Genomic DNA, 24,417 nt, shown 5'->3' on the forward strand with positions numbered 1-24,417 from the left:
GCAGTGTTGGTCAGTGCTGCTCAGCAGGCAGCACTGGACTGGACTGGATTACAGCTGATACAAGGTGTGAAGGAACAAGGGGTGGCTGTGGGCATGCACTTGCTGCCGCTGCCAGTGTTTATCTGCATGGCAGCAGGGCATTTGGGCGTTGCCAGGAAGGCGTTTTTATGTAGATTCCTCCTCTTTCAGCACTGCATTGTGGTGCAAGCAAAAGAAGCAAATCCTGTCTGGCTTCCTCTCCGGCCTTTATTCACCTCCCGTGTAGCTGTGAGTGTGTGAGCCTGCAGGGCCCCATGGAATTGCCTAGAAGTAGGCTGAATCGCTGCAAAGGCTGAACAGCAGTATCGGGCAGGCTCGGGCAACGCGCGGCCCGTTCGGGTTATCGCTTCTCGGCCTTTTGGCTAAGATCAAGTGTAGTATCTGTTCTTATCAGTTTAATATCTGATACGTCCCCTATCTGGGGACCATATATTAAATGGATTTTTAGAACAGGGAGATGGAAATAGAGCTTGCTCTGTCCACTCCACGCATTGACCTGGTATTGCAGTATTTCCAGGACCGGTGCACCCTTTCCTTATGTGTTGACTAAAAGCAGATTCCAAAAGTGTTTTTTGTCTTTGCTATTGTTTCTGTCTTTCTGAAGGGATCTCCCCTTTTAATCCCATTATTTCAACACCTGTTGGACAATGCATGAGTGATAATGAGCTCATTGATTAAATGCAATTAATGAATAGATTGCCACCTCTTGTTGTGTGTCGTCTGTGTTTCTGTGTTTCCGGCATTTCACATTGGAACACCTCATTCACCTTCCTTGTCTTCTCTCCGCCCTCCCTTTTAGGTAAGTTAAAGAGCTGCACCTGAGCCAGCCACTGATTGATTGATTGATTGATTGATTGATTGATTGATTGATTGATTGATTGATTGATTGATGCAGCACAACAGTCAAATAGTGGAGTGGAGTAGGGGAACAGCAAACAGCCAATAAAGCAGCCCGCCCGCTCGCCTGCCCGCCACAATGGACCTACCTGTGTACACTAGATGGATGTGATGGAATGTACTGTCGTCCCTACATTTCAAGAAGAAGTAAGAATTGCAGTTGCAACAAAGCCTTGCTTGCCTACAAAGAGAGCAGCAATTTGGATTTGTTACTATGTTACCTAGAAGAATAACAAACTGTGCAAGGATGGAGGTTGTAGGAGCAAGGAGAAGTTGTCTGTAAAGTTGGTGGATGCCTATTTTCCATTTTGCAGTCCCTTGTCTCCCTCTTGTGGCCTCCTGGAGGCAACTAGCTGTGCAAAAAAAAGACAGCCTGGCGGCCGGCTGTTGCAGTGTTGCCCTCTCAGGCAACACTGAGTGACTGACTGAGCCTCACCGTCTTATATAAAGTTCAGACGGAACTTTGCACGTGTCATAGTGGAGCCCTCAGGATTCCAGAGCCAGCTTTCTGACATCATAATGGGGCCTCAGAGATAAAAGCCTGGGCCCAGGCAGTGTTGGTCAGTGCTGCTCAGCAGGCAGCACTGGACTGGACTGGATTACAGCTGATACAAGGTGTGAAGGAACAAGGGGTGGCTGTGGGCATGCACTTGCTGCCGCTGCCAGTGTTTATCTGCATGGCAGCAGGGCATTTGGGCGTTGCCAGGAAGGCGTTTTTATGTAGATTCCTCCTCTTTCAGCACTGCATTGTGGTGCAAGCAAAAGAAGCAAATCCTGTCTGGCTTCCTCTCCGGCCTTTATTCACCTCCCGTGTAGCTGTGAGTGTGTGAGCCTGCAGGGCCCCATGGAATTGCCTAGAAGTAGGCTGAATCGCTGCAAGGGCTGAACAGCAGTATCGGGCAGGCTCGGGCAACGCGCGGCCCGTTCGGGTTATCGCTTCTCGGCCTTTTGGCTAAGATCAAGTGTAGTATCTGTTCTTATCAGTTTAATATCTGATACGTCCCCTATCTGGGGACCATATATTAAATGGATTTTTAGAACAGGGAGATGGAAATAGAGCTTGCTCTGTCCACTCCACGCATTGACCTGGTATTGCAGTATTTCCAGGACCGGTGCACCCTTTCCTTATGTGTTGACTAAAAGCAGATTCCAAAAGTGTTTTTTGTCTTTGCTATTGTTTCTGTCTTTCTGAAGGGATCTCCCCTTTTAATCCCATTATTTCAACACCTGTTGGACAATGCATGAGTGATAATGAGCTCATTGATTAAATGCAATTAATGAATAGATTGCCACCTCTTGTTGTGTGTCGTCTGTGTTTCTGTGTTTCCGGCATTTCACATTGGAACACCTCATTCACCTTCCTTGTCTTCTCTCCGCCCTCCCTTTTAGGTAAGTTAAAGAGCTGCACCTGAGCCAGCCACTGATTGATTGATTGATTGATTGATTGATTGATTGATTGATTGATTGATTGATTGATGCAGCACAACAGTCAAATAGTGGAGTGGAGTAGGGGAACAGCAAACAGCCAATAAAGCAGCCCGCCCGCTCGCCTGCCCGCCACAATGGACCTACCTGTGTACACTAGATGGATGTGATGGAATGTACTGTCGTCCCTACATTTCAAGAAGAAGTAAGAATTGCAGTTGCAACAAAGCCTTGCTTGCCTACAAAGAGAGCAGCAATTTGGATTTGTTACTATGTTACCTAGAAGAATAACAAACTGTGCAAGGATGGAGGTTGTAGGAGCAAGGAGAAGTTGTCTGTAAAGTTGGTGGATGCCTATTTTCCATTTTGCAGTCCCTTGTCTCCCTCTTGTGGCCTCCTGGAGGCAACTAGCTGTGCAAAAAAAAGACAGCCTGGCGGCCGGCTGTTGCAGTGTTGCCCTCTCAGGCAACACTGAGTGACTGACTGAGCCTCACCGTCTTATATAAAGTTCAGACGGAACTTTGCACGTGTCATAGTGGAGCCCTCAGGATTCCAGAGCCAGCTTTCTGACATCATAATGGGGCCTCAGAGATAAAAGCCTGGGCCCAGGCAGTGTTGGTCAGTGCTGCTCAGCAGGCAGCACTGGACTGGACTGGATTACAGCTGATACAAGGTGTGAAGGAACAAGGGGTGGCTGTGGGCATGCACTTGCTGCCGCTGCCAGTGTTTATCTGCATGGCAGCAGGGCATTTGGGCGTTGCCAGGAAGGCGTTTTTATGTAGATTCCTCCTCTTTCAGCACTGCATTGTGGTGCAAGCAAAAGAAGCAAATCCTGTCTGGCTTCCTCTCCGGCCTTTATTCACCTCCCGTGTAGCTGTGAGTGTGTGAGCCTGCAGGGCCCCATGGAATTGCCTAGAAGTAAGCTGAATCGCTGCAAGGGCTGAACAGCAGTATCGGGCAGGCTCGGGCAACGCGCGGCCCGTTCGGGTTATCGCTTCTCGGCCTTTTGGCTAAGATCAAGTGTAGTATCTGTTCTTATCAGTTTAATATCTGATACGTCCCCTATCTGGGGACCATATATTAAATGGATTTTTAGAACAGGGAGATGGAAATAGAGCTTGCTCTGTCCACTCCACGCATTGACCTGGTATTGCAGTATTTCCAGGACCGGTGCACCCTTTCCTTATGTGTTGACTAAAAGCAGATTCCAAAAGTGTTTTTTGTCTTTGCTATTGTTTCTGTCTTTCTGAAGGGATCTCCCCTTTTAATCCCATTATTTCAACACCTGTTGGACAATGCATGAGTGATAATGAGCTCATTGATTAAATGCAATTAATGAATAGATTGCCACCTCTTGTTGTGTGTCGTCTGTGTTTCTGTGTTTCCGGCATTTCACATTGGAACACCTCATTCACCTTCCTTGTCTTCTCTCCGCCCTCCCTTTTAGGTAAGTTAAAGAGCTGCACCTGAGCCAGCCACTGATTGATTGATTGATTGATTGATTGATTGATTGATTGATTGATTGATTGATTGATTGATTGATTGATTGATTGATTGATTGATGCAGCACAACAGTCAAATAGTGGAGTGGAGTAGGGGAACAGCAAACAGCCAATAAAGCAGCCCGCCCGCTCGCCTGCCCGCCACAATGGACCTACCTGTGTACACTAGATGGATGTGATGGAATGTACTGTCGTCCCTACATTTCAAGAAGAAGTAAGAATTGCAGTTGCAACAAAGCCTTGCTTGCCTACAAAGAGAGCAGCAATTTGGATTTGTTACTATGTTACCTAGAAGAATAACAAACTGTGCAAGGATGGAGGTTGTAGGAGCAAGGAGAAGTTGTCTGTAAAGTTGGTGGATGCCTATTTTCCATTTTGCAGTCCCTTGTCTCCCTCTTGTGGCCTCCTGGAGGCAACTAGCTGTGCAAAAAAAAGACAGCCTGGCGGCCGGCTGTTGCAGTGTTGCCCTCTCAGGCAACACTGAGTGACTGACTGAGCCTCACCGTCTTATATAAAGTTCAGACGGAACTTTGCACGTGTCATAGTGGAGCCCTCAGGATTCCAGAGCCAGCTTTCTGACATCATAATGGGGCCTCAGAGATAAAAGCCTGGGCCCAGGCAGTGTTGGTCAGTGCTGCTCAGCAGGCAGCACTGGACTGGACTGGATTACAGCTGATACAAGGTGTGAAGGAACAAGGGGTGGCTGTGGGCATGCACTTGCTGCCGCTGCCAGTGTTTATCTGCATGGCAGCAGGGCATTTGGGCGTTGCCAGGAAGGCGTTTTTATGTAGATTCCTCCTCTTTCAGCACTGCATTGTGGTGCAAGCAAAAGAAGCAAATCCTGTCTGGCTTCCTCTCCGGCCTTTATTCACCTCCCGTGTAGCTGTGAGTGTGTGAGCCTGCAGGGCCCCATGGAATTGCCTAGAAGTAGGCTGAATCGCTGCAAGGGCTGAACAGCAGTATCGGGCAGGCTCGGGCAACGCGCGGCCCGTTCGGGTTATCGCTTCTCGGCCTTTTGGCTAAGATCAAGTGTAGTATCTGTTCTTATCAGTTTAATATCTGATACGTCCCCTATCTGGGGACCATATATTAAATGGATTTTTAGAACAGGGAGATGGAAATAGAGCTTGCTCTGTCCACTCCACGCATTGACCTGGTATTGCAGTATTTCCAGGACCGGTGCACCCTTTCCTTATGTGTTGACTAAAAGCAGATTCCAAAAGTGTTTTTTGTCTTTGCTATTGTTTCTGTCTTTCTGAAGGGATCTCCCCTTTTAATCCCATTATTTCAACACCTGTTGGACAATGCATGAGTGATAATGAGCTCATTGATTAAATGCAATTAATGAATAGATTGCCACCTCTTGTTGTGTGTCGTCTGTGTTTCTGTGTTTCCGGCATTTCACATTGGAACACCTCATTCACCTTCCTTGTCTTCTCTCCGCCCTCCCTTTTAGGTAAGTTAAAGAGCTGCACCTGAGCCAGCCACTGATTGATTGATTGATTGATTGATTGATTGATTGATTGATTGATTGATTGATTGATTGATGCAGCACAACAGTCAAATAGTGGAGTGGAGTAGGGGAACAGCAAACAGCCAATAAAGCAGCCCGCCCGCTCGCCTGCCCGCCACAATGGACCTACCTGTGTACACTAGATGGATGTGATGGAATGTACTGTCGTCCCTACATTTCAAGAAGAAGTAAGAATTGCAGTTGCAACAAAGCCTTGCTTGCCTACAAAGAGAGCAGCAATTTGGATTTGTTACTATGTTACCTAGAAGAATAACAAACTGTGCAAGGATGGAGGTTGTAGGAGCAAGGAGAAGTTGTCTGTAAAGTTGGTGGATGCCTATTTTCCATTTTGCAGTCCCTTGTCTCCCTCTTGTGGCCTCCTGGAGGCAACTAGCTGTGCAAAAAAAAGACAGCCTGGCGGCCGGCTGTTGCAGTGTTGCCCTCTCAGGCAACACTGAGTGACTGACTGAGCCTCACCGTCTTATATAAAGTTCAGACGGAACTTTGCACGTGTCATAGTGGAGCCCTCAGGATTCCAGAGCCAGCTTTCTGACATCATAATGGGGCCTCAGAGATAAAAGCCTGGGCCCAGGCAGTGTTGGTCAGTGCTGCTCAGCAGGCAGCACTGGACTGGACTGGATTACAGCTGATACAAGGTGTGAAGGAACAAGGGGTGGCTGTGGGCATGCACTTGCTGCCGCTGCCAGTGTTTATCTGCATGGCAGCAGGGCATTTGGGCGTTGCCAGGAAGGCGTTTTTATGTAGATTCCTCCTCTTTCAGCACTGCATTGTGGTGCAAGCAAAAGAAGCAAATCCTGTCTGGCTTCCTCTCCGGCCTTTATTCACCTCCCGTGTAGCTGTGAGTGTGTGAGCCTGCGGGGCCCCATGGAATTGCCTAGAAGTAGGCTGAATCGCTGCAAGGGCTGAACAGCAGTATCGGGCAGGCTCTGGCAACGCGCGGCCCGTTCGGGTTATCGCTTCTCGGCCTTTTGGCTAAGATCAAGTGTAGTATCTGTTCTTATCAGTTTAATATCTGATACGTCCCCTATCTGGGGACCATATATTAAATGGATTTTTAGAACAGGGAGATGGAAATAGAGCTTGCTCTGTCCACTCCACGCATTGACCTGGTATTGCAGTATTTCCAGGACCGGTGCACCCTTTCCTTATGTGTTGACTAAAAGCAGATTCCAAAAGTGTTTTTTGTCTTTGCTATTGTTTCTGTCTTTCTGAAGGGATCTCCCCTTTTAATCCCATTATTTCAACACCTGTTGGACAATGCATGAGTGATAATGAGCTCATTGATTAAATGCAATTAATGAATAGATTGCCACCTCTTGTTGTGTGTCGTCTGTGTTTCTGTGTTTCCGGCATTTCACATTGGAACACCTCATTCACCTTCCTTGTCTTCTCTCCGCCCTCCCTTTTAGGTAAGTTAAAGAGCTGCACCTGAGCCAGCCACTGATTGATTGATTGATTGATTGATTGATTGATTGATTGATTGATTGATTGATGCAGCACAACAGTCAAATAGTGGAGTAGGGGAACAGCAAACAGCCAATAAAGCAGCCCGCCCGCTCGCCTGCCCGCCACAATGGACCTACCTGTGTACACTAGATGGATGTGATGGAATGTACTGTCGTCCCTACATTTCAAGAAGAAGTAAGAATTGCAGTTGCAACAAAGCCTTGCTTGCCTACAAAGAGAGCAGCAATTTGGATTTGTTACTATGTTACCTAGAAGAATAACAAACTGTGCAAGGATGGAGGTTGTAGGAGCAAGGAGAAGTTGTCTGTAAAGTTGGTGGATGCCTATTTTCCATTTTGCAGTCCCTTGTCTCCCTCTTGTGGCCTCCTGGAGGCAACTAGCTGTGCAAAAAAAAGACAGCCTGGCGGCCGGCTGTTGCAGTGTTGCCCTCTCAGGCAACACTGAGTGACTGACTGAGCCTCACCGTCTTATATAAAGTTCAGACGGAACTTTGCACGTGTCATAGTGGAGCCCTCAGGATTCCAGAGCCAGCTTTCTGACATCATAATGGGGCCTCAGAGATAAAAGCCTGGGCCCAGGCAGTGTTGGTCAGTGCTGCTCAGCAGGCAGCACTGGACTGGACTGGATTACAGCTGATACAAGGTGTGAAGGAACAAGGGGTGGCTGTGGGCATGCACTTGCTGCCGCTGCCAGTGTTTATCTGCATGGCAGCAGGGCATTTGGGCGTTGCCAGGAAGGCGTTTTTATGTAGATTCCTCCTCTTTCAGCACTGCATTGTGGTGCAAGCAAAAGAAGCAAATCCTGTCTGGCTTCCTCTCCGGCCTTTATTCACCTCCCGTGTAGCTGTGAGTGTGTGAGCCTGCAGGGCCCCATGGAATTGCCTAGAAGTAGGCTGAATCGCTGCAAGGGCTGAACAGCAGTATCGGGCAGGCTCAGGCAACGCGCGGCCCGTTCGGGTTATCGCTTCTCGGCCTTTTGGCTAAGATCAAGTGTAGTATCTGTTCTTATCAGTTTAATATCTGATACGTCCCCTATCTGGGGACCATATATTAAATGGATTTTTAGAACAGGGAGATGGAAATAGAGCTTGCTCTGTCCACTCCACGCATTGACCTGGTATTGCAGTATTTCCAGGACCGGTGCACCCTTTCCTTATGTGTTGACTAAAAGCAGATTCCAAAAGTGTTTTTTGTCTTTGCTATTGTTTCTGTCTTTCTGAAGGGATCTCCCCTTTTAATCCCATTATTTCAACACCTGTTGGACAATGCATGAGTGATAATGAGCTCATTGATTAAATGCAATTAATGAATAGATTGCCACCTCTTGTTGTGTGTCGTCTGTGTTTCTGTGTTTCCGGCATTTCACATTGGAACACCTCATTCACCTTCCTTGTCTTCTCTCCGCCCTCCCTTTTAGGTAAGTTAAAGAGCTGCACCTGAGCCAGCCATTGATTGATTGATTGATTGATTGATTGATTGATTGATTGATTGATTGATTGATTGATTGATGCAGCACAACAGTCAAATAGTGGAGTGGAGTAGGGGAACAGCAAACAGCCAATAAAGCAGCCCGCCCGCTCGCCTGCCCGCCACAATGGACCTACCTGTGTACACTAGATGGATGTGATGGAATGTACTGTCGTCCCTACATTTCAAGAAGAAGTAAGAATTGCAGTTGCAACAAAGCCTTGCTTGCCTACAAAGAGAGCAGCAATTTGGATTTGTTACTATGTTACCTAGAAGAATAACAAACTGTGCAAGGATGGAGGTTGTAGGAGCAAGGAGAAGTTGTCTGTAAAGTTGGTGGATGCCTATTTTCCATTTTGCAGTCCCTTGTCTCCCTCTTGTGGCCTCCTGGAGGCAACTAGCTGTGCAAAAAAAAGACAGCCTGGCGGCCGGCTGTTGCAGTGTTGCCCTCTCAGGCAACACTGAGTGACTGACTGAGCCTCACCGTCTTATATAAAGTTCAGACGGAACTTTGCACGTGTCATAGTGGAGCCCTCAGGATTCCAGAGCCAGCTTTCTGACATCATAATGGGGCCTCAGAGATAAAAGCCTGGGCCCAGGCAGTGTTGGTCAGTGCTGCTCAGCAGGCAGCACTGGACTGGACTGGATTACAGCTGATACAAGGTGTGAAGGAACAAGGGGTGGCTGTGGGCATGCACTTGCTGCCGCTGCCAGTGTTTATCTGCATGGCAGCAGGGCATTTGGGCGTTGCCAGGAAGGCGTTTTTATGTAGATTCCTCCTCTTTCAGCACTGCATTGTGGTGCAAGCAAAAGAAGCAAATCCTGTCTGGCTTCCTCTCCGGCCTTTATTCACCTCCCGTGTAGCTGTGAGTGTGTGAGCCTGCAGGGCCCCATGGAATTGCCTAGAAGTAGGCTGAATCGCTGCAAGGGCTGAACAGCAGTATCGGGCAGGCTCGGGCAACGCGCGGCCCGTTCGGGTTATCGCTTCTCGGCCTTTTGGCTAAGATCAAGTGTAGTATCTGTTCTTATCAGTTTAATATCTGATACGTCCCCTATCTGGGGACCATATATTAAATGGATTTTTAGAACAGGGAGATGGAAATAGAGCTTGCTCTGTCCACTCCACGCATTGACCTGGTATTGCAGTATTTCCAGGACCGGTGCACCCTTTCCTTATGTGTTGACTAAAAGCAGATTCCAAAAGTGTTTTTTGTCTTTGCTATTGTTTCTGTCTTTCTGAAGGGATCTCCCCTTTTAATCCCATTATTTCAACACCTGTTGGACAATGCATGAGTGATAATGAGCTCATTGATTAAATGCAATTAATGAATAGATTGCCACCTCTTGTTGTGTGTCGTCTGTGTTTCTGTGTTTCCGGCATTTCACATTGGAACACCTCATTCACCTTCCTTGTCTTCTCTCCGCCCTCCCTTTTAGGTAAGTTAAAGAGCTGCACCTGAGCCAGCCACTGATTGATTGATTGATTGATTGATTGATTGATTGATTGATTGATTGATTGATTGATGCAGCACAACAGTCAAATAGTGGAGTGGAGTAGGGGAACAGCAAACAGCCAATAAAGCAGCCCGCCCGCTCGCCTGCCCGCCACAATGGACCTACCTGTGTACACTAGATGGATGTGATGGAATGTACTGTCGTCCCTACATTTCAAGAAGAAGTAAGAATTGCAGTTGCAACAAAGCCTTGCTTGCCTACAAAGAGAGCAGCAATTTGGATTTGTTACTATGTTACCTAGAAGAATAACAAACTGTGCAAGGATGGAGGTTGTAGGAGCAAGGAGAAGTTGTCTGTAAAGTTGGTGGATGCCTATTTTCCATTTTGCAGTCCCTTGTCTCCCTCTTGTGGCCTCCTGGAGGCAACTAGCTGTGCAAAAAAAAGACAGCCTGGTGGCCGGCTGTTGCAGTGTTGCCCTCTCAGGCAACACTGAGTGACTGACTGAGCCTCACCGTCTTATATAAAGTTCAGACGGAACTTTGCACGTGTCATAGTGGAGCCCTCAGGATTCCAGAGCCAGCTTTCTGACATCATAATGGGGCCTCAGAGATAAAAGCCTGGGCCCAGGCAGTGTTGGTCAGTGCTGCTCAGCAGGCAGCACTGGACTGGACTGGATTACAGCTGATACAAGGTGTGAAGGAACAAGGGGTGGCTGTGGGCATGCACTTGCTGCCGCTGCCAGTGTTTATCTGCATGGCAGCAGGGCATTTGGGCGTTGCCAGGAAGGCGTTTTTATGTAGATTCCTCCTCTTTCAGCACTGCATTGTGGTGCAAGCAAAAGAAGCAAATCCTGTCTGGCTTCCTCTCCGGCCTTTATTCACCTCCCGTGTAGCTGTGAGTGTGTGAGCCTGCAGGGCCCCATGGAATTGCCTAGAAGTAGGCTGAATCGCTGCAAGGGCTGAACAGCAGTATCGGGCAGGCTCGGGCAACGCGCGGCCCGTTCGGGTTATCGCTTCTCGGCCTTTTGGCTAAGATCAAGTGTAGTATCTGTTCTTATCAGTTTAATATCTGATACGTCCCCTATCTGGGGACCATATATTAAATGGATTTTTAGAACAGGGAGATGGAAATAGAGCTTGCTCTGTCCACTCCACGCATTGACCTGGTATTGCAGTATTTCCAGGACCGGTGCACCCTTTCCTTATGTGTTGACTAAAAGCAGATTCCAAAAGTGTTTTTTGTCTTTGCTATTGTTTCTGTCTTTCTGAAGGGATCTCCCCTTTTAATCCCATTATTTCAACACCTGTTGGACAATGCATGAGTGATAATGAGCTCATTGATTAAATGCAATTAATGAATAGATTGCCACCTCTTGTTGTGTGTCGTCTGTGTTTCTGTGTTTCCGGCATTTCACATTGGAACACCTCATTCACCTTCCTTGTCTTCTCTCCGCCCTCCCTTTTAGGTAAGTTAAAGAGCTGCACCTGAGCCAGCCACTGATTGATTGATTGATTGATTGATTGATTGATTGATTGATTGATTGATTGATTGATTGATTGATTGATGCAGCACAACAGTCAAATAGTGGAGTGGAGTAGGGGAACAGCAAACAGCCAATAAAGCAGCCCGCCCGCTCGCCTGCCCGCCACAATGGACCTACCTGTGTACACTAGATGGATGTGATGGAATGTACTGTCGTCCCTACATTTCAAGAAGAAGTAAGAATTGCAGTTGCAACAAAGCCTTGCTTGCCTACAAAGAGAGCAGCAATTTGGATTTGTTACTATGTTACCTAGAAGAATAACAAACTGTGCAAGGATGGAGGTTGTAGGAGCAAGGAGAAGTTGTCTGTAAAGTTGGTGGATGCCTATTTTCCATTTTGCAGTCCCTTGTCTCCCTCTTGTGGCCTCCTGGAGGCAACTAGCTGTGCAAAAAAAAGACAGCCTGGCGGCCGGCTGTTGCAGTGTTGCCCTCTCAGGCAACACTGAGTGACTGACTGAGCCTCACCGTCTTATATAAAGTTCAGACGGAACTTTGCACGTGTCATAGTGGAGCCCTCAGGATTCCAGAGCCAGCTTTCTGACATCATAATGGGGCCTCAGAGATAAAAGCCTGGGCCCAGGCAGTGTTGGTCAGTGCTGCTCAGCAGGCAGCACTGGACTGGACTGGATTACAGCTGATACAAGGTGTGAAGGAACAAGGGGTGGCTGTGGGCATGCACTTGCTGCCGCTGCCAGTGTTTATCTGCATGGCAGCAGGGCATTTGGGCGTTGCCAGGAAGGCGTTTTTATGTAGATTCCTCCTCTTTCAGCACTGCATTGTGGTGCAAGCAAAAGAAGCAAATGTAGCTGTGAGTGTGTGAGCCTGCAGGGCCCCATGGAATTGCCTAGAAGTAGGCTGAATCACTGCAAGGGCTGAACAGCAGTATCGGGCAGGCTCGGGCAACGCGCGGCCCGTTCGGGTTATCGCTTCTCGGCCTTTTGGCTAAGATCAAGTGTAGTATCTGTTCTTATCAGTTTAATATCTGATACGTCCCCTATCTGGGGACCATATATTAAATGGATTTTTAGAACAGGGAGATGGAAATAGAGCTTGCTCTGTCCACTCCACGCATTGACCTGGTATTGCAGTATTTCCAGGACCGGTGCACCCTTTCCTTATGTGTTGACTAAAAGCAGATTCCAAAAGTGTTTTTTGTCTTTGCTATTGTTTCTGTCTTTCTGAAGGGATCTCCCCTTTTAATCCCATTATTTCAACACCTGTTGGACAATGCATGAGTGATAATGAGCTCATTGATTAAATGCAATTAATGAATAGATTGCCACCTCTTGTTGTGTGTCGTCTGTGTTTCTGTGTTTCCGGCATTTCACATTGGAACACCTCATTCACCTTCCTTGTCTTCTCTCCGCCCTCCCTTTTAGGTAAGTTAAAGAGCTGCACCTGAGCCAGCCACTGATTGATTGATTGATTGATTGATTGATTGATTGATTGATTGATTGATTGATTGATGCAGCACAACAGTCAAATAGTGGAGTGGAGTAGGGGAACAGCAAACAGCCAATAAAGCAGCCCGCCCGCTCGCCTGCCCGCCACAATGGACCTACCTGTGTACACTAGATGGATGTGATGGAATGTACTGTCGTCCCTACATTTCAAGAAGAAGTAAGAATTGCAGTTGCAACAAAGCCTTGCTTGCCTACAAAGAGAGCAGCAATTTGGATTTGTTACTATGTTACCTAGAAGAATAACAAACTGTGCAAGGATGGAGGTTGTAGGAGCAAGGAGAAGTTGTCTGTAAAGTTGGTGGATGCCTATTTTCCATTTTGCAGTCCCTTGTCTCCCTCTTGTGGCCTCCTGGAGGCAACTAGCTGTGCAAAAAAAAGACAGCCTGGCGGCCGGCTGTTGCAGTGTTGCCCTCTCAGGCAACACTGAGTGACTGACTGAGCCTCACCGTCTTATATAAAGTTCAGACGGAACTTTGCACGTGTCATAGTGGAGCCCTCAGGATTCCAGAGCCAGCTTTCTGACATCATAATGGGGCCTCAGAGATAAAAGCCTGGGCCCAGGCAGTGTTGGTCAGTGCTGCTCAGCAGGCAGCACTGGACTGGACTGGATTAGAGCTGATACAAGGTGTGAAGGAACAAGGGGTGGCTGTGGGCATGCACTTGCTGCCGCTGCCAGTGTTTATCTGCATGGCAGCAGGGCATTTGGGCGTTGCCAGGAAGGCGTTTTTATGTAGATTCCTCCTCTTTCAGCACTGCATTGTGGTGCAAGCAAAAGAAGCAAATCCTGTCTGGCTTCCTCTCCGGCCTTTATTCACCTCCCGTGTAGCTGTGAGTGTGTGAGCCTGCAGGGCCCCATGGAATTGCCTAGAAGTAGGCTGAATCGCTGCAAGGGCTGAACAGCAGTATCGGGCAGGCTCGGGCAACGCGCGGCCCGTTCGGGTTATCGCTTCTCGGCCTTTTGGCTAAGATCAAGTGTAGTATCTGTTCTTATCAGTTTAATATCTGATACGTCCCCTATCTGGGGACCATATATTAAATGGATTTTTAGAACAGGGAGATGGAAATAGAGCTTGCTCTGTCCACTCCACGCATTGACCTGGTATTGCAGTATTTCCAGGACCGGTGCACCCTTTCCTTATGTGTTGACTAAAAGCAGATTCCAAAAGTGTTTTTTGTCTTTGCTATTGTTTCTGTCTTTCTGAAGGGATCTCCCCTTTTAATCCCATTATTTCAACACCTGTTGGACAATGCATGAGTGATAATGAGCTCATTGATTAAATGCAATTAATGAATAGATTGCCACCTCTTGTTGTGTGTCGTCTGTGTTTCTGTGTTTCCGGCATTTCACATTGGAACACCTCATTCACCTTCCTTGTCTTCTCTCCGCCCTCCCTTTTAGGTAAGTTAAAGAGCTGCACCTGAGCCAGCCACTGATTGATTGATTGATTGATTGATTGATTGATTGATTGATTGATGCAGCACAACAGTCAAATAGTGGAGTGGAGTAGGGGAACAGCAAACAGCCAATAAAGCAGCCCGCCCGCTCGCCTGCCCGCCACAATGGACCTACCTGTGTACACTAGATGGATGTGATGGAATGTACTGTCGTCCCTACATTTCAAGAAGAAGTAAGAATTGCAGTTGCAACAAAGCCTTGCTTGCCTACAAAGAGAGCAGCAATTTGGATTTGTTACTATGTTACCTAGAAGAATAACAAACTGTGCAAGGATGGAGGTTGTAGGAGCAAGGAGAAGTTGTCTGTAAAGTTGGTGGATGCCTATTTTCCATTTTGCAGTCCCTTGTCTCCCTCTTGTGGCCTCCTGGAGGCAACTAGCTGTGCAAAAAAAAGACAGCCTGGCGGCCGGCTGTTGCAGTGTTGCCCTCTCAATCAACACTGAGTGACTGACTGAGCCTCACCGTCTTATATAAAGTTCAGACGGAACTTTGCACGTGTCATAGTGGAGCCCTCAGGATTCCAGAGCCAGCTTTCTGACATCATAATGGGGCCTCAGAGATAAAAGCCTGGGCCCAGGCAGTGTTGGTCAGTGCTGCTCAGCAGGCAGCACTGGACTGGACTGGATTACAGCTGATACAAGGTGTGAAGGAACAAGGGGTGGCTGTGGGCATGCACTTGCTGCCGCTGCCAGTGTTTATCTGCATGGCAGCAGGGCATTTGGGCGTTGCCAGGAAGGCGTTTTTATGTAGATTCCTCCTCTTTCAGCACTGCATTGTGGTGCAAGCAAAAGAAGCAAATCCTGTCTGGCTTCCTCTCCGGCCTTTATTCACCTCCCGTGTAGCTGTGAGTGTGTGAGCCTGCAGGGCCCCATGGAATTGCCTAGAAGTAGGCTGAATCGCTGCAAGGGCTGAACAGCAGTATCGGGCAGGCTCGGGCAACGCGCGGCCCGTTCGGGTTATCGCTTCTCGGCCTTTTGGCTAAGATCAAGTGTAGTATCTGTTCTTTTCAGTTTAATATCTGATACGTCCCCTATCTGGGGACCATATATTAAATGGATTTTTAGAACAGGGAGATGGAAATAGAGCTTGCTCTGTCCACTCCACGCATTGACCTGGTATTGCAGTATTTCCAGGACCGGTGCACCCTTTCCTTATGTGTTGACTAAAAGCAGATTCCAAAAGTGTTTTTTGTCTTTGCTATTGTTTCTGTCTTTCTGAAGGGATCTCCCCTTTTAATCCCATTATTTCAACACCTGTTGGACAATGCATGAGTGATAATGAGCTCATTGATTAAATGCAATTAATGAATAGATTGCCACCTCTTGTTGTGTGTCGTCTGTGTTTCTGTGTTTCCGGCATTTCACATTGGAACACCTCATTCACCTTCCTTGTCTTCTCTCCGACCTCCCTTTTAGGTAAGTTAAAGAGCTGCACCTGAGCCAGCCACTGATTGATTGATTGATTGATTGATTGATTGATTGATTGATTGATGCAGCACAACAGTCAAATAGTGGAGTGGAGTAGGGGAACAGCAAACAGCCAATAAAGCAGCCCGCCCGCTCGCCTGCCCGCCACAATGGACCTACCTGTGTACACTAGATGGATGTGATGGAATGTACTGTCGTCCCTACATTTCAAGAAGAAGTAAGAATTGCAGTTGCAACAAAGCCTTGCTTGCCTACAAAGAGAGCAGCAATTTGGATTTGTTACTATGTTACCTAGAAGAATAACAAACTGTGCAAGGATGGAGGTTGTAGGAGCAAGGAGAAGTTGTCTGTAAAGTTGGTGGATGCCTATTTTCCATTTTGCAGTCCCTTGTCTCCCTCTTGTGGCCTCCTGGAGGCAACTAGCTGTGCAAAAAAAAGACAGCCTGGCGGCCGGCTGTTGCAGTGTTGCCCTCTCAGGCAACACTGAGTGACTGACTGAGCCTCACCGTCTTATATAAAGTTCAGACGGAACTTTGCACGTGTCATAGTGGAGCCCTCAGGATTCCAGAGCCAGCTTCCTGACATCATAATGGGGCCTCAGAGATAAAAGCCTGGGCCCAGGCAGTGTTGGTCAGTGCTGCTCAGCAGGCAGCACTGGACTGGACTGGATTACAGCTGATACAAGGTGTGAAGGAACAAGGGGTGGCTGTGGGCATGCACTTGCTGCCGCTGCCAGTGTTTATCTGCATGGCAGCAGGGCATTTGGGCGTTGCCAGGAAGGCGTTTTTATGTAGATTCCTCCTCTTTCAGCACTGCATTGTGGTGCAAGCAAAAGAAGCAAATCCTGTCTGGCTTCCTCTCCGGCCTTTATTCACCTAACGTGTAGCTGTGAGTGTGTGAGCCTGCAGGGCCCCATGGAATTGCCTAGAAGTAGGCTGAATCGCTGCAAGGGCTGAACAGCAGTATCGGGCAGGCTCGGGCAACGCGCGGCCCGTTCGGGTTATCGCTTCTCGGCCTTTTGGCTAAGATCAAGTGTAGTATCTGTTCTTATCAGTTTAATATCTGATACGTCCCCTATCTGGGGACCATATATTAAATGGATTTTTAGAACAGGGAGATGGAAATAGAGCTTGCTCTGTCCACTCCACGCATTGACCTGGTATTGCAGTATTTCCAGGACCGGTGCACCCTTTCCTTATGTGTTGACTAAAAGCAGATTCCAAAAGTGTTTTTTGTCTTTGCTATTGTTTCTGTCTTTCTGAAGGGATCTCCCCTTTTAATCCCATTATTTCAACACCTGTTGGACAATGCATGAGTGATAATGAGCTCATTGATTAAATGCAATTAATGAATAGATTGCCACCTCTTGTTGTGTGTCGTCTGTGTTTCTGTGTTTCCGGCATTTCACATTGGAACACCTCATTCACCTTCCTTGTCTTCTCTCCGCCCTCCCTTTTAGGTAAGTTAAAGAGCTGCACCTGAGCCAGCCACTGATTGATTGATTGATTGATTGATTGATTGATTGATTGATTGATTGATTGATTGATTGATGCAGCACAACAGTCAAATAGTGGAGTGGAGTAGGGGAACAGCAAACAGCCAATAAAGCAGCCCGCCCGCTCGCCTGCCCGCCACAATGGACCTACCTGTGTACACTAGATGGATGTGATGGAATGTACTGTCGTCCCTACATTTCAAGAAGAAGTAAGAATTGCAGTTGCAACAAAGCCTTGCTTGCCTACAAAGAGAGCAGCAATTTGGATTTGTTACTATGTTACCTAGAAGAATAACAAACTGTGCAAGGATGGAGGTTGTAGGAGCAAGGAGAAGTTGTCTGTAAAGTTGGTGGATGCCTATTTTCCATTTTGCAGTCCCTTGTCTCCCTCTTGTGGCCTCCTGGAGGCAACTAGCTGTGCAAAAAAAAGACAGCCTGGCGGCCGGCTGTTGCAGTGTTGCCCTCTCAGGCAACACTGAGTGACTGACTGAGCCTCACCGTCTTATATAAAGTTCAGACGGAACTTTGCACGTGTCATAGTGGAGCCCTCAGGATTCCAGAGCCAGCTTTCTGACATCATAATGGGGCCTCAGAGATAAAAGCCTGGGCCCAGGCAGTGTTGGTCAGTGCTGCTCAGCAGGCAGCACTGGACTGGACTGGATTACAGCTGATACAAGGTGTGAAGGAACAAGGGGTGGCTGTGGGCATGCACTTGCTGCCGCTGCCAGTGTTTATCTGCATGGCAGCAGGGCATTTGGGCGTTGCCAGGAAGGCGTTTTTATGTAGATTCCTCCTCTTTCAGCACTGCATTGTGGTGCAAGCAAAAGAAGCAAATCCTGTCTGGCTTCCTCTCCGGCCTTTATTCACCTCCCGTGTAGCTGTGAGTGTGTGAGCCTGCAGGGCCCCATGGAATTGCCTAGAAGTAGGCTGAATCGCTGCAAGGGCTGAACAGCAGTATCGGGCAGGCTCGGGCAACGCGCGGCCCGTTCGGGTTATCGCTTCTCGGCCTTTTGGCTAAGATCAAGTGTAGTATCTGTTCTTATCAGTTTAATATCTGATACGTCCCCTATCTGGGGACCATATATTAAATGGATTTTTAGAACAGGGAGATGGAAATAGAGCTTGCTCTGTCCACTCCACGCATTGACCTGGTATTGCAGTATTTCCAGGACCGGTGCACCCTTTCCTTATGTGTTGACTAAAAGCAGATTCCAAAAGTGTTTTTTGTCTTTGCTATTGTTTCTGTCTTTCTGAAGGGATCTCCCCTTTTAATCCCATTATTTCAACACCTGTTGGACAATGCATGAGTGATAATGAGCTCATTGATTAAATGCAATTAATGAATAGATTGCCACCTCTTGTTGTGTGTCGTCTGTGTTTCTGTGTTTCCGGCATTTCACATTGGAACACCTCATTCACCTTCCTTGTCTTCTCTCCGCCCTCCCTTTTAGGTAAGTTAAAGAGCTGCACCTGAGCCAGCCACTGATTGATTGATTGATTGATTGATTGATTGATTGATTGATTGATTGATTGATTGATTGATGCAGCACAACAGTCAAATAGTGGAGTGGAGTAGGGGAACAGCAAACAGCCAATAAAGCAGCCCGCCCGCTCGCCTGCCCGCCACAATGGACCTACCTGTGTACACTAGATGGATGTGATGGAATGTACTGTCGTCCCTACATTTCAAGAAGAAGTAAGAATTGCAGTTGCAACAAAGCCTTGCTTGCCTACAAAGAGAGCAGCAATTTGGATTTGTTACTATGTTACCTAGAAGAATAACAAACTGTGCAAGGATGGAGGTTGTAGGAGCAAGGAGAAGTTGTCTGTAAAGTTGGTGGATGCCTATTTTCCATTTTGCAGTCCCTTGTCTCCCTCTTGTGGCCTCCTGGAGGCAACTAGCTGTGCAAAAAAAAGACAGCCTGGCGGCCGGCTGTTGCAGTGTTGCCCTCTCAGGCAACACTGAGTGACTGACTGAGCCTCACCGTCTTATATAAAGTTCAGACGGAACTTTGCACGTGTCATAGTGGAGCCCTCAGGATTCCAGAGCCAGCTTTCTGACATCATAATGGGGCCTCAGAGATAAAAGCCTGGGCCCAGGCAGTGTTGGTCAGTGCTGCTCAGCAGGCAGCACTGGACTGGACTGGATTACAGCTGATACAAGGTGTGAAGGAACAAGGGGTGGCTGTGGGCATGCACTTGCTGCCGCTGCCAGTGTTTATCTGCATGGCAGCAGGGCATTTGGGCGTTGCCAGGAAGGCGTTTTTATGTAGATTCCTCCTCTTTCAGCACTGCATTGTGGTGCAAGCAAAAGAAGCAAATCCTGTCTGGCTTCCTCTCCGGCCTTTATTCACCTCCCGTGTAGCTGTGAGTGTGTGAGCCTGCAGGGCCCCATGGAATTGCCTAGAAGTAGGCTGAATCACTGCAAGGGCTGAACAGCAGTATCGGGCAGGCTCGGGCAACGCGCGGCCCGTTCGGGTTATCGCTTCTCGGCCTTTTGGCTAAGATCAAGTGTAGTATCTGTTCTTATCAGTTTAATATCTGATACGTCCCCTATCTGGGGACCATATATTAAATGGATTTTTAGAACAGGGAGATGGAAATAGAGCTTGCTCTGTCCACTCCACGCATTGACCTGGTATTGCAGTATTTCCAGGACCGGTGCACCCTTTCCTTATGTGTTGACTAAAAGCAGATTCCAAAAGTGTTTTTTGTCTTTGCTATTGTTTCTGTCTTTCTGAAGGGATCTCCCCTTTTAATCCCATTATTTCAACACCTGTTGGACAATGCATGAGTGATAATGAGCTCATTGATTAAATGCAATTAATGAATAGATTGCCACCTCTTGTTGTGTGTCGTCTGTGTTTCTGTGTTTCCGGCATTTCACATTGGAACACCTCATTCACCTTCCTTGTCTTCTCTCCGCCCTCCCTTTTAGGTAAGTTAAAGAGCTGCACCTGAGCCAGCCACTGATTGATTGATTGATTGATTGATTGATTGATTGATTGATTGATTGATTGATGCAGCACAACAGTCAAATAGTGGAGTGGAGTAGGGGAACAGCAAACAGCCAATAAAGCAGCCCGCCCGCTCGCCTGCCCGCCACAATGGACCTACCTGTGTACACTAGATGGATGTGATGGAATGTACTGTCGTCCCTACATTTCAAGAAGAAGTAAGAATTGCAGTTGCAACAAAGCCTTGCTTGCCTACAAAGAGAGCAGCAATTTGGATTTGTTACTATGTTACCTAGAAGAATAACAAACTGTGCAAGGATGGAGGTTGTAGGAGCAAGGAGAAGTTGTCTGTAAAGTTGGTGGATGCCTATTTTCCATTTTGCAGTCCCTTGTCTCCCTCTTGTGGCCTCCTGGAGGCAACTAGCTGTGCAAAAAAAAGACAGCCTGGCGGCCGGCTGTTGCAGTGTTGCCCTCTCAGGCAACACTGAGTGACTGACTGAGCCTCACCGTCTTATATAAAGTTCAGACGGAACTTTGCACGTGTCATAGTGGAGCCCTCAGGATTCCAGAGCCAGCTTTCTGACATCATAATGGGGCCTCAGAGATAAAAGCCTGGGCCCAGGCAGTGTTGGTCAGTGCTGCTCAGCAGGCAGCACTGGACTGGACTGGATTAGAGCTGATACAAGGTGTGAAGGAACAAGGGGTGGCTGTGGGCATGCACTTGCTGCCGCTGCCAGTGTTTATCTGCATGGCAGCAGGGCATTTGGGCGTTGCCAGGAAGGCGTTTTTATGTAGATTCCTCCTCTTTCAGCACTGCATTGTGGTGCAAGCAAAAGAAGCAAATCCTGTCTGGCTTCCTCTCCGGCCTTTATTCACCTCCCGTGTAGCTGTGAGTGTGTGAGCCTGCAGGGCCCCATGGAATTGCCTAGAAGTAGGCTGAATCGCTGCAAGGGCTGAACAGCAGTATCGGGCAGGCTCGGGCAACGCGCGGCCCGTTCGGGTTATCGCTTCTCGGCCTTTTGGCTAAGATCAAGTGTAGTATCTGTTCTTATCAGTTTAATATCTGATACGTCCCCTATCTGGGGACCATATATTAAATGGATTTTTAGAACAGGGAGATGGAAATAGAGCTTGCTCTGTCCACTCCACGCATTGACCTGGTATTGCAGTATTTCCAGGACCGGTGCACCCTTTCCTTATGTGTTGACTAAAAGCAGATTCCAAAAGTGTTTTTTGTCTTTGCTATTGTTTCTGTCTTTCTGAAGGGATCTCCCCTTTTAATCCCATTATTTCAACACCTGTTGGACAATGCATGAGTGATAATGAGCTCATTGATTAAATGCAATTAATGAATAGATTGCCACCTCTTGTTGTGTGTCGTCTGTGTTTCTGTGTTTCCGGCATTTCACATTGGAACACCTCATTCACCTTCCTTGTCTTCTCTCCGCCCTCCCTTTTAGGTAAGTTAAAGAGCTGCACCTGAGCCAGCCACTGATTGATTGATTGATTGATTGATTGATTGATTGATTGATTGATGCAGCACAACAGTCAAATAGTGGAGTGGAGTAGGGGAACAGCAAACAGCCAATAAAGCAGCCCGCCCGCTCGCCTGCCCGCCACAATGGACCTACCTGTGTACACTAGATGGATGTGATGGAATGTACTGTCGTCCCTACATTTCAAGAAGAAGTAAGAATTGCAGTTGCAACAAAGCCTTGCTTGCCTACAAAGAGAGCAGCAATTTGGATTTGTTACTATGTTACCTAGAAGAATAACAAACTGTGCAAGGATGGAGGTTGTAGGAGCAAGGAGAAGTTGTCTGTAAAGTTGGTGGATGCCTATTTTCCATTTTGCAGTCCCTTGTCTCCCTCTTGTGGCCTCCTGGAGGCAACTAGCTGTGCAAAAAAAAGACAGCCTGGCGGCCGGCTGTTGCAGTGTTGCCCTCTCAATCAACACTGAGTGACTGACTGAGCCTCACCGTCTTATATAAAGTTCAGACGGAACTTTGCACGTGTCATAGTGGAGCCCTCAGGATTCCAGAGCCAGCTTTCTGACATCATAATGGGGCCTCAGAGATAAAAGCCTGGGCCCAGGCAGTGTTGGTCAGTGCTGCTCAGCAGGCAGCACTGGACTGGACTGGATTACAGCTGATACAAGGTGTGAAGGAACAAGGGGTGGCTGTGGGCATGCACTTGCTGCCGCTGCCAGTGTTTATCTGCATGGCAGCAGGGCATTTGGGCGTTGCCAGGAAGGCGTTTTTATGTAGATTCCTCCTCTTTCAGCACTGCATTGTGGTGCAAGCAAAAGAAGCAAATCCTGTCTGGCTTCCTCTCCGGCCTTTATTCACCTCCCGTGTAGCTGTGAGTGTGTGAGCCTGCAGGGCCCCATGGAATTGCCTAGAAGTAGGCTGAATCGCTGCAAGGGCTGAACAGCAGTATCGGGCAGGCTCGGGCAACGCGCGGCCCGTTCGGGTTATCGCTTCTCGGCCTTTTGGCTAAGATCAAGTGTAGTATCTGTTCTTTTCAGTTTAATATCTGATACGTCCCCTATCTGGGGACCATATATTAAATGGATTTTTAGAACAGGGAGATGGAAATAGAGCTTGCTCTGTCCACTCCACGCATTGACCTGGTATTGCAGTATTTCCAGGACCGGTGCACCCTTTCCTTATGTGTTGACTAAAAGCAGATTCCAAAAGTGTTTTTTGTCTTTGCTATTGTTTCTGTCTTTCTGAAGGGATCTCCCCTTTTAATCCCATTATTTCAACACCTGTTGGACAATGCATGAGTGATAATGAGCTCATTGATTAAATGCAATTAATGAATAGATTGCCACCTCTTGTTGTGTGTCGTCTGTGTTTCTGTGTTTCCGGCATTTCACATTGGAACACCTCATTCACCTTCCTTGTCTTCTCTCCGCCCTCCCTTTTAGGTAAGTGAAAGAGCTGCACCTGAGCCAGCCACTGATTGATTGATTGATTGATTGATTGATTGATTGATTGATTGATTGATGCAGCACAACAGTCAAATAGTGGAGTGGAGTAGGGGAACAGCAAACAGCCAATAAAGCAGCCCGCCCGCTCGCCTGCCCGCCACAATGGACCTACCTGTGTACACTAGATGGATGTGATGGAATGTACTGTCGTCCCTACATTTCAAGAAGAAGTAAGAATTGCAGTTGCAACAAAGCCTTGCTTGCCTACAAAGAGAGCAGCAATTTGGATTTGTTACTATGTTACCTAGAAGAATAACAAACTGTGCAAGGATGGAGGTTGTAGGAGCAAGGAGAAGTTGTCTGTAAAGTTGGTGGATGCCTATTTTCCATTTTGCAGTCCCTTGTCTCCCTCTTGTGGCCTCCTGGAGGCAACTAGCTGTGCAAAAAAAAGACAGCCTGGCGGCCGGCTGTTGCAGTTTTGCCCTCTCAGGCAACACTGAGTGACTGACTGAGCCTCACCGTCTTATATAAAGTTCAGACGGAACTTTGCACGTGTCATAGTGGAGCCCTCAGGATTCCAGAGCCAGCTTTCTGACATCATAATGGGGCCTCAGAGATAAAAGCCTGGGCCCAGGCAGTGTTGGTCAGTGCTGCTCAGCAGGCAGCACTGGACTGGACTGGATTACAGCTGATACAAGGTGTGAAGGAACAAGGGGTGGCTGTGGGCATGCACTTGCTGCCGCTGCCAGTGTTTATCTGCATGGCAGCAGGGCATTTGGGCGTTGCCAGGAAGGCGTTTTTATGTAGATTCCTCCTCTTTCAGCACTGCATTGTGGTGCAAGCAAAAGAAGCAAATCCTGTCTGGCTTCCTCTCCGGCCTTTATTCACCTCCCGTGTAGCTGTGAGTGTGTGAGCCTGCAGGGCCCCATGGAATTGCCTAGAAGTAGGCTGAATCGCTGCAAGGGCTGAACAGCAGTATCGGGCAGGCTCGGGCAACGCGCGGCCCGTTCGGGTTATCGCTTCTCGGCCTTTTGGCTAAGATCAAGTGTAGTATCTGTTCTTATCAGTTTAATATCTGATACGTCCCCTATCTGGGGACCATATATTAAATGGATTTTTAGAACAGGGAGATGGAAATAGAGCTTGCTCTGTCCACTCCACGCATTGACCTGGTATTGCAGTATTTCCAGGACCGGTGCACCCTTTCCTTATGTGTTGACTAAAAGCAGATTCCAAAAGTGTTTTTTGTCTTTGCTATTGTTTCTGTCTTTCTGAAGGGATCTCCCCTTTTAATCCCATTATTTCAACACCTGTTGGACAATGCATGAGTGATAATGAGCTCATTGATTAAATGCAATT

General features: G+C 47.7%; 17 non-coding genes across 17 annotated transcripts; all 17 read left to right on the plus strand.

The window, feature by feature from the left end:
• Window positions 1–381: 381 nt before the first annotated feature.
• LOC142688657 (U2 spliceosomal RNA) lies at window positions 382–572 on the plus strand. Its single transcript, XR_012857721.1, has one exon. It is a non-coding gene; the product is annotated as a U2 spliceosomal RNA (small nuclear RNA).
• A 1,296-nt stretch (window positions 573–1,868) lies between these two features.
• On the plus strand, window positions 1,869–2,059 carry LOC142688659 (U2 spliceosomal RNA). The gene has a single exon (XR_012857722.1). It is a non-coding gene; the product is annotated as a U2 spliceosomal RNA (small nuclear RNA).
• A 1,292-nt stretch (window positions 2,060–3,351) lies between these two features.
• LOC142688661 (U2 spliceosomal RNA) lies at window positions 3,352–3,542 on the plus strand. Its single transcript, XR_012857724.1, has one exon. It is a non-coding gene; the product is annotated as a U2 spliceosomal RNA (small nuclear RNA).
• Window positions 3,543–4,862: 1,320 nt separating this feature from the next.
• LOC142688662 (U2 spliceosomal RNA) lies at window positions 4,863–5,053 on the plus strand. Its single transcript, XR_012857725.1, has one exon. It is a non-coding gene; the product is annotated as a U2 spliceosomal RNA (small nuclear RNA).
• Window positions 5,054–6,349: 1,296 nt separating this feature from the next.
• LOC142688663 (U2 spliceosomal RNA) lies at window positions 6,350–6,540 on the plus strand. Its single transcript, XR_012857726.1, has one exon. It is a non-coding gene; the product is annotated as a U2 spliceosomal RNA (small nuclear RNA).
• Window positions 6,541–7,823: 1,283 nt separating this feature from the next.
• Window positions 7,824–8,014, plus strand: LOC142688664 (U2 spliceosomal RNA). Its single transcript, XR_012857727.1, has one exon. It is a non-coding gene; the product is annotated as a U2 spliceosomal RNA (small nuclear RNA).
• A 1,296-nt stretch (window positions 8,015–9,310) lies between these two features.
• LOC142688665 (U2 spliceosomal RNA) lies at window positions 9,311–9,501 on the plus strand. Its single transcript, XR_012857728.1, has one exon. It is a non-coding gene; the product is annotated as a U2 spliceosomal RNA (small nuclear RNA).
• Window positions 9,502–10,793: 1,292 nt separating this feature from the next.
• Window positions 10,794–10,984, plus strand: LOC142688666 (U2 spliceosomal RNA). Its single transcript, XR_012857729.1, has one exon. It is a non-coding gene; the product is annotated as a U2 spliceosomal RNA (small nuclear RNA).
• A 1,265-nt stretch (window positions 10,985–12,249) lies between these two features.
• On the plus strand, window positions 12,250–12,440 carry LOC142688667 (U2 spliceosomal RNA). Its single transcript, XR_012857730.1, has one exon. It is a non-coding gene; the product is annotated as a U2 spliceosomal RNA (small nuclear RNA).
• A 1,292-nt stretch (window positions 12,441–13,732) lies between these two features.
• On the plus strand, window positions 13,733–13,923 carry LOC142688668 (U2 spliceosomal RNA). Its single transcript, XR_012857731.1, has one exon. It is a non-coding gene; the product is annotated as a U2 spliceosomal RNA (small nuclear RNA).
• Window positions 13,924–15,203: 1,280 nt separating this feature from the next.
• Window positions 15,204–15,394, plus strand: LOC142688788 (U2 spliceosomal RNA). Its single transcript, XR_012857840.1, has one exon. It is a non-coding gene; the product is annotated as a U2 spliceosomal RNA (small nuclear RNA).
• Window positions 15,395–16,674: 1,280 nt separating this feature from the next.
• Window positions 16,675–16,865, plus strand: LOC142688670 (U2 spliceosomal RNA). The gene has a single exon (XR_012857732.1). It is a non-coding gene; the product is annotated as a U2 spliceosomal RNA (small nuclear RNA).
• Window positions 16,866–18,161: 1,296 nt separating this feature from the next.
• On the plus strand, window positions 18,162–18,352 carry LOC142688671 (U2 spliceosomal RNA). The gene has a single exon (XR_012857733.1). It is a non-coding gene; the product is annotated as a U2 spliceosomal RNA (small nuclear RNA).
• Window positions 18,353–19,648: 1,296 nt separating this feature from the next.
• LOC142688673 (U2 spliceosomal RNA) lies at window positions 19,649–19,839 on the plus strand. The gene has a single exon (XR_012857735.1). It is a non-coding gene; the product is annotated as a U2 spliceosomal RNA (small nuclear RNA).
• Window positions 19,840–21,127: 1,288 nt separating this feature from the next.
• Window positions 21,128–21,318, plus strand: LOC142688674 (U2 spliceosomal RNA). The gene has a single exon (XR_012857736.1). It is a non-coding gene; the product is annotated as a U2 spliceosomal RNA (small nuclear RNA).
• Window positions 21,319–22,598: 1,280 nt separating this feature from the next.
• On the plus strand, window positions 22,599–22,789 carry LOC142688789 (U2 spliceosomal RNA). The gene has a single exon (XR_012857841.1). It is a non-coding gene; the product is annotated as a U2 spliceosomal RNA (small nuclear RNA).
• Window positions 22,790–24,073: 1,284 nt separating this feature from the next.
• LOC142688675 (U2 spliceosomal RNA) lies at window positions 24,074–24,264 on the plus strand. The gene has a single exon (XR_012857737.1). It is a non-coding gene; the product is annotated as a U2 spliceosomal RNA (small nuclear RNA).
• Window positions 24,265–24,417: the final 153 nt, after the last annotated feature.

Source organism: Rhinoderma darwinii (assembly GCF_050947455.1).
Source record: "Rhinoderma darwinii isolate aRhiDar2 chromosome 5 unlocalized genomic scaffold, aRhiDar2.hap1 SUPER_5_unloc_26, whole genome shotgun sequence".
Taxonomy (NCBI): Eukaryota; Metazoa; Chordata; class Amphibia; order Anura; family Rhinodermatidae; genus Rhinoderma; species Rhinoderma darwinii.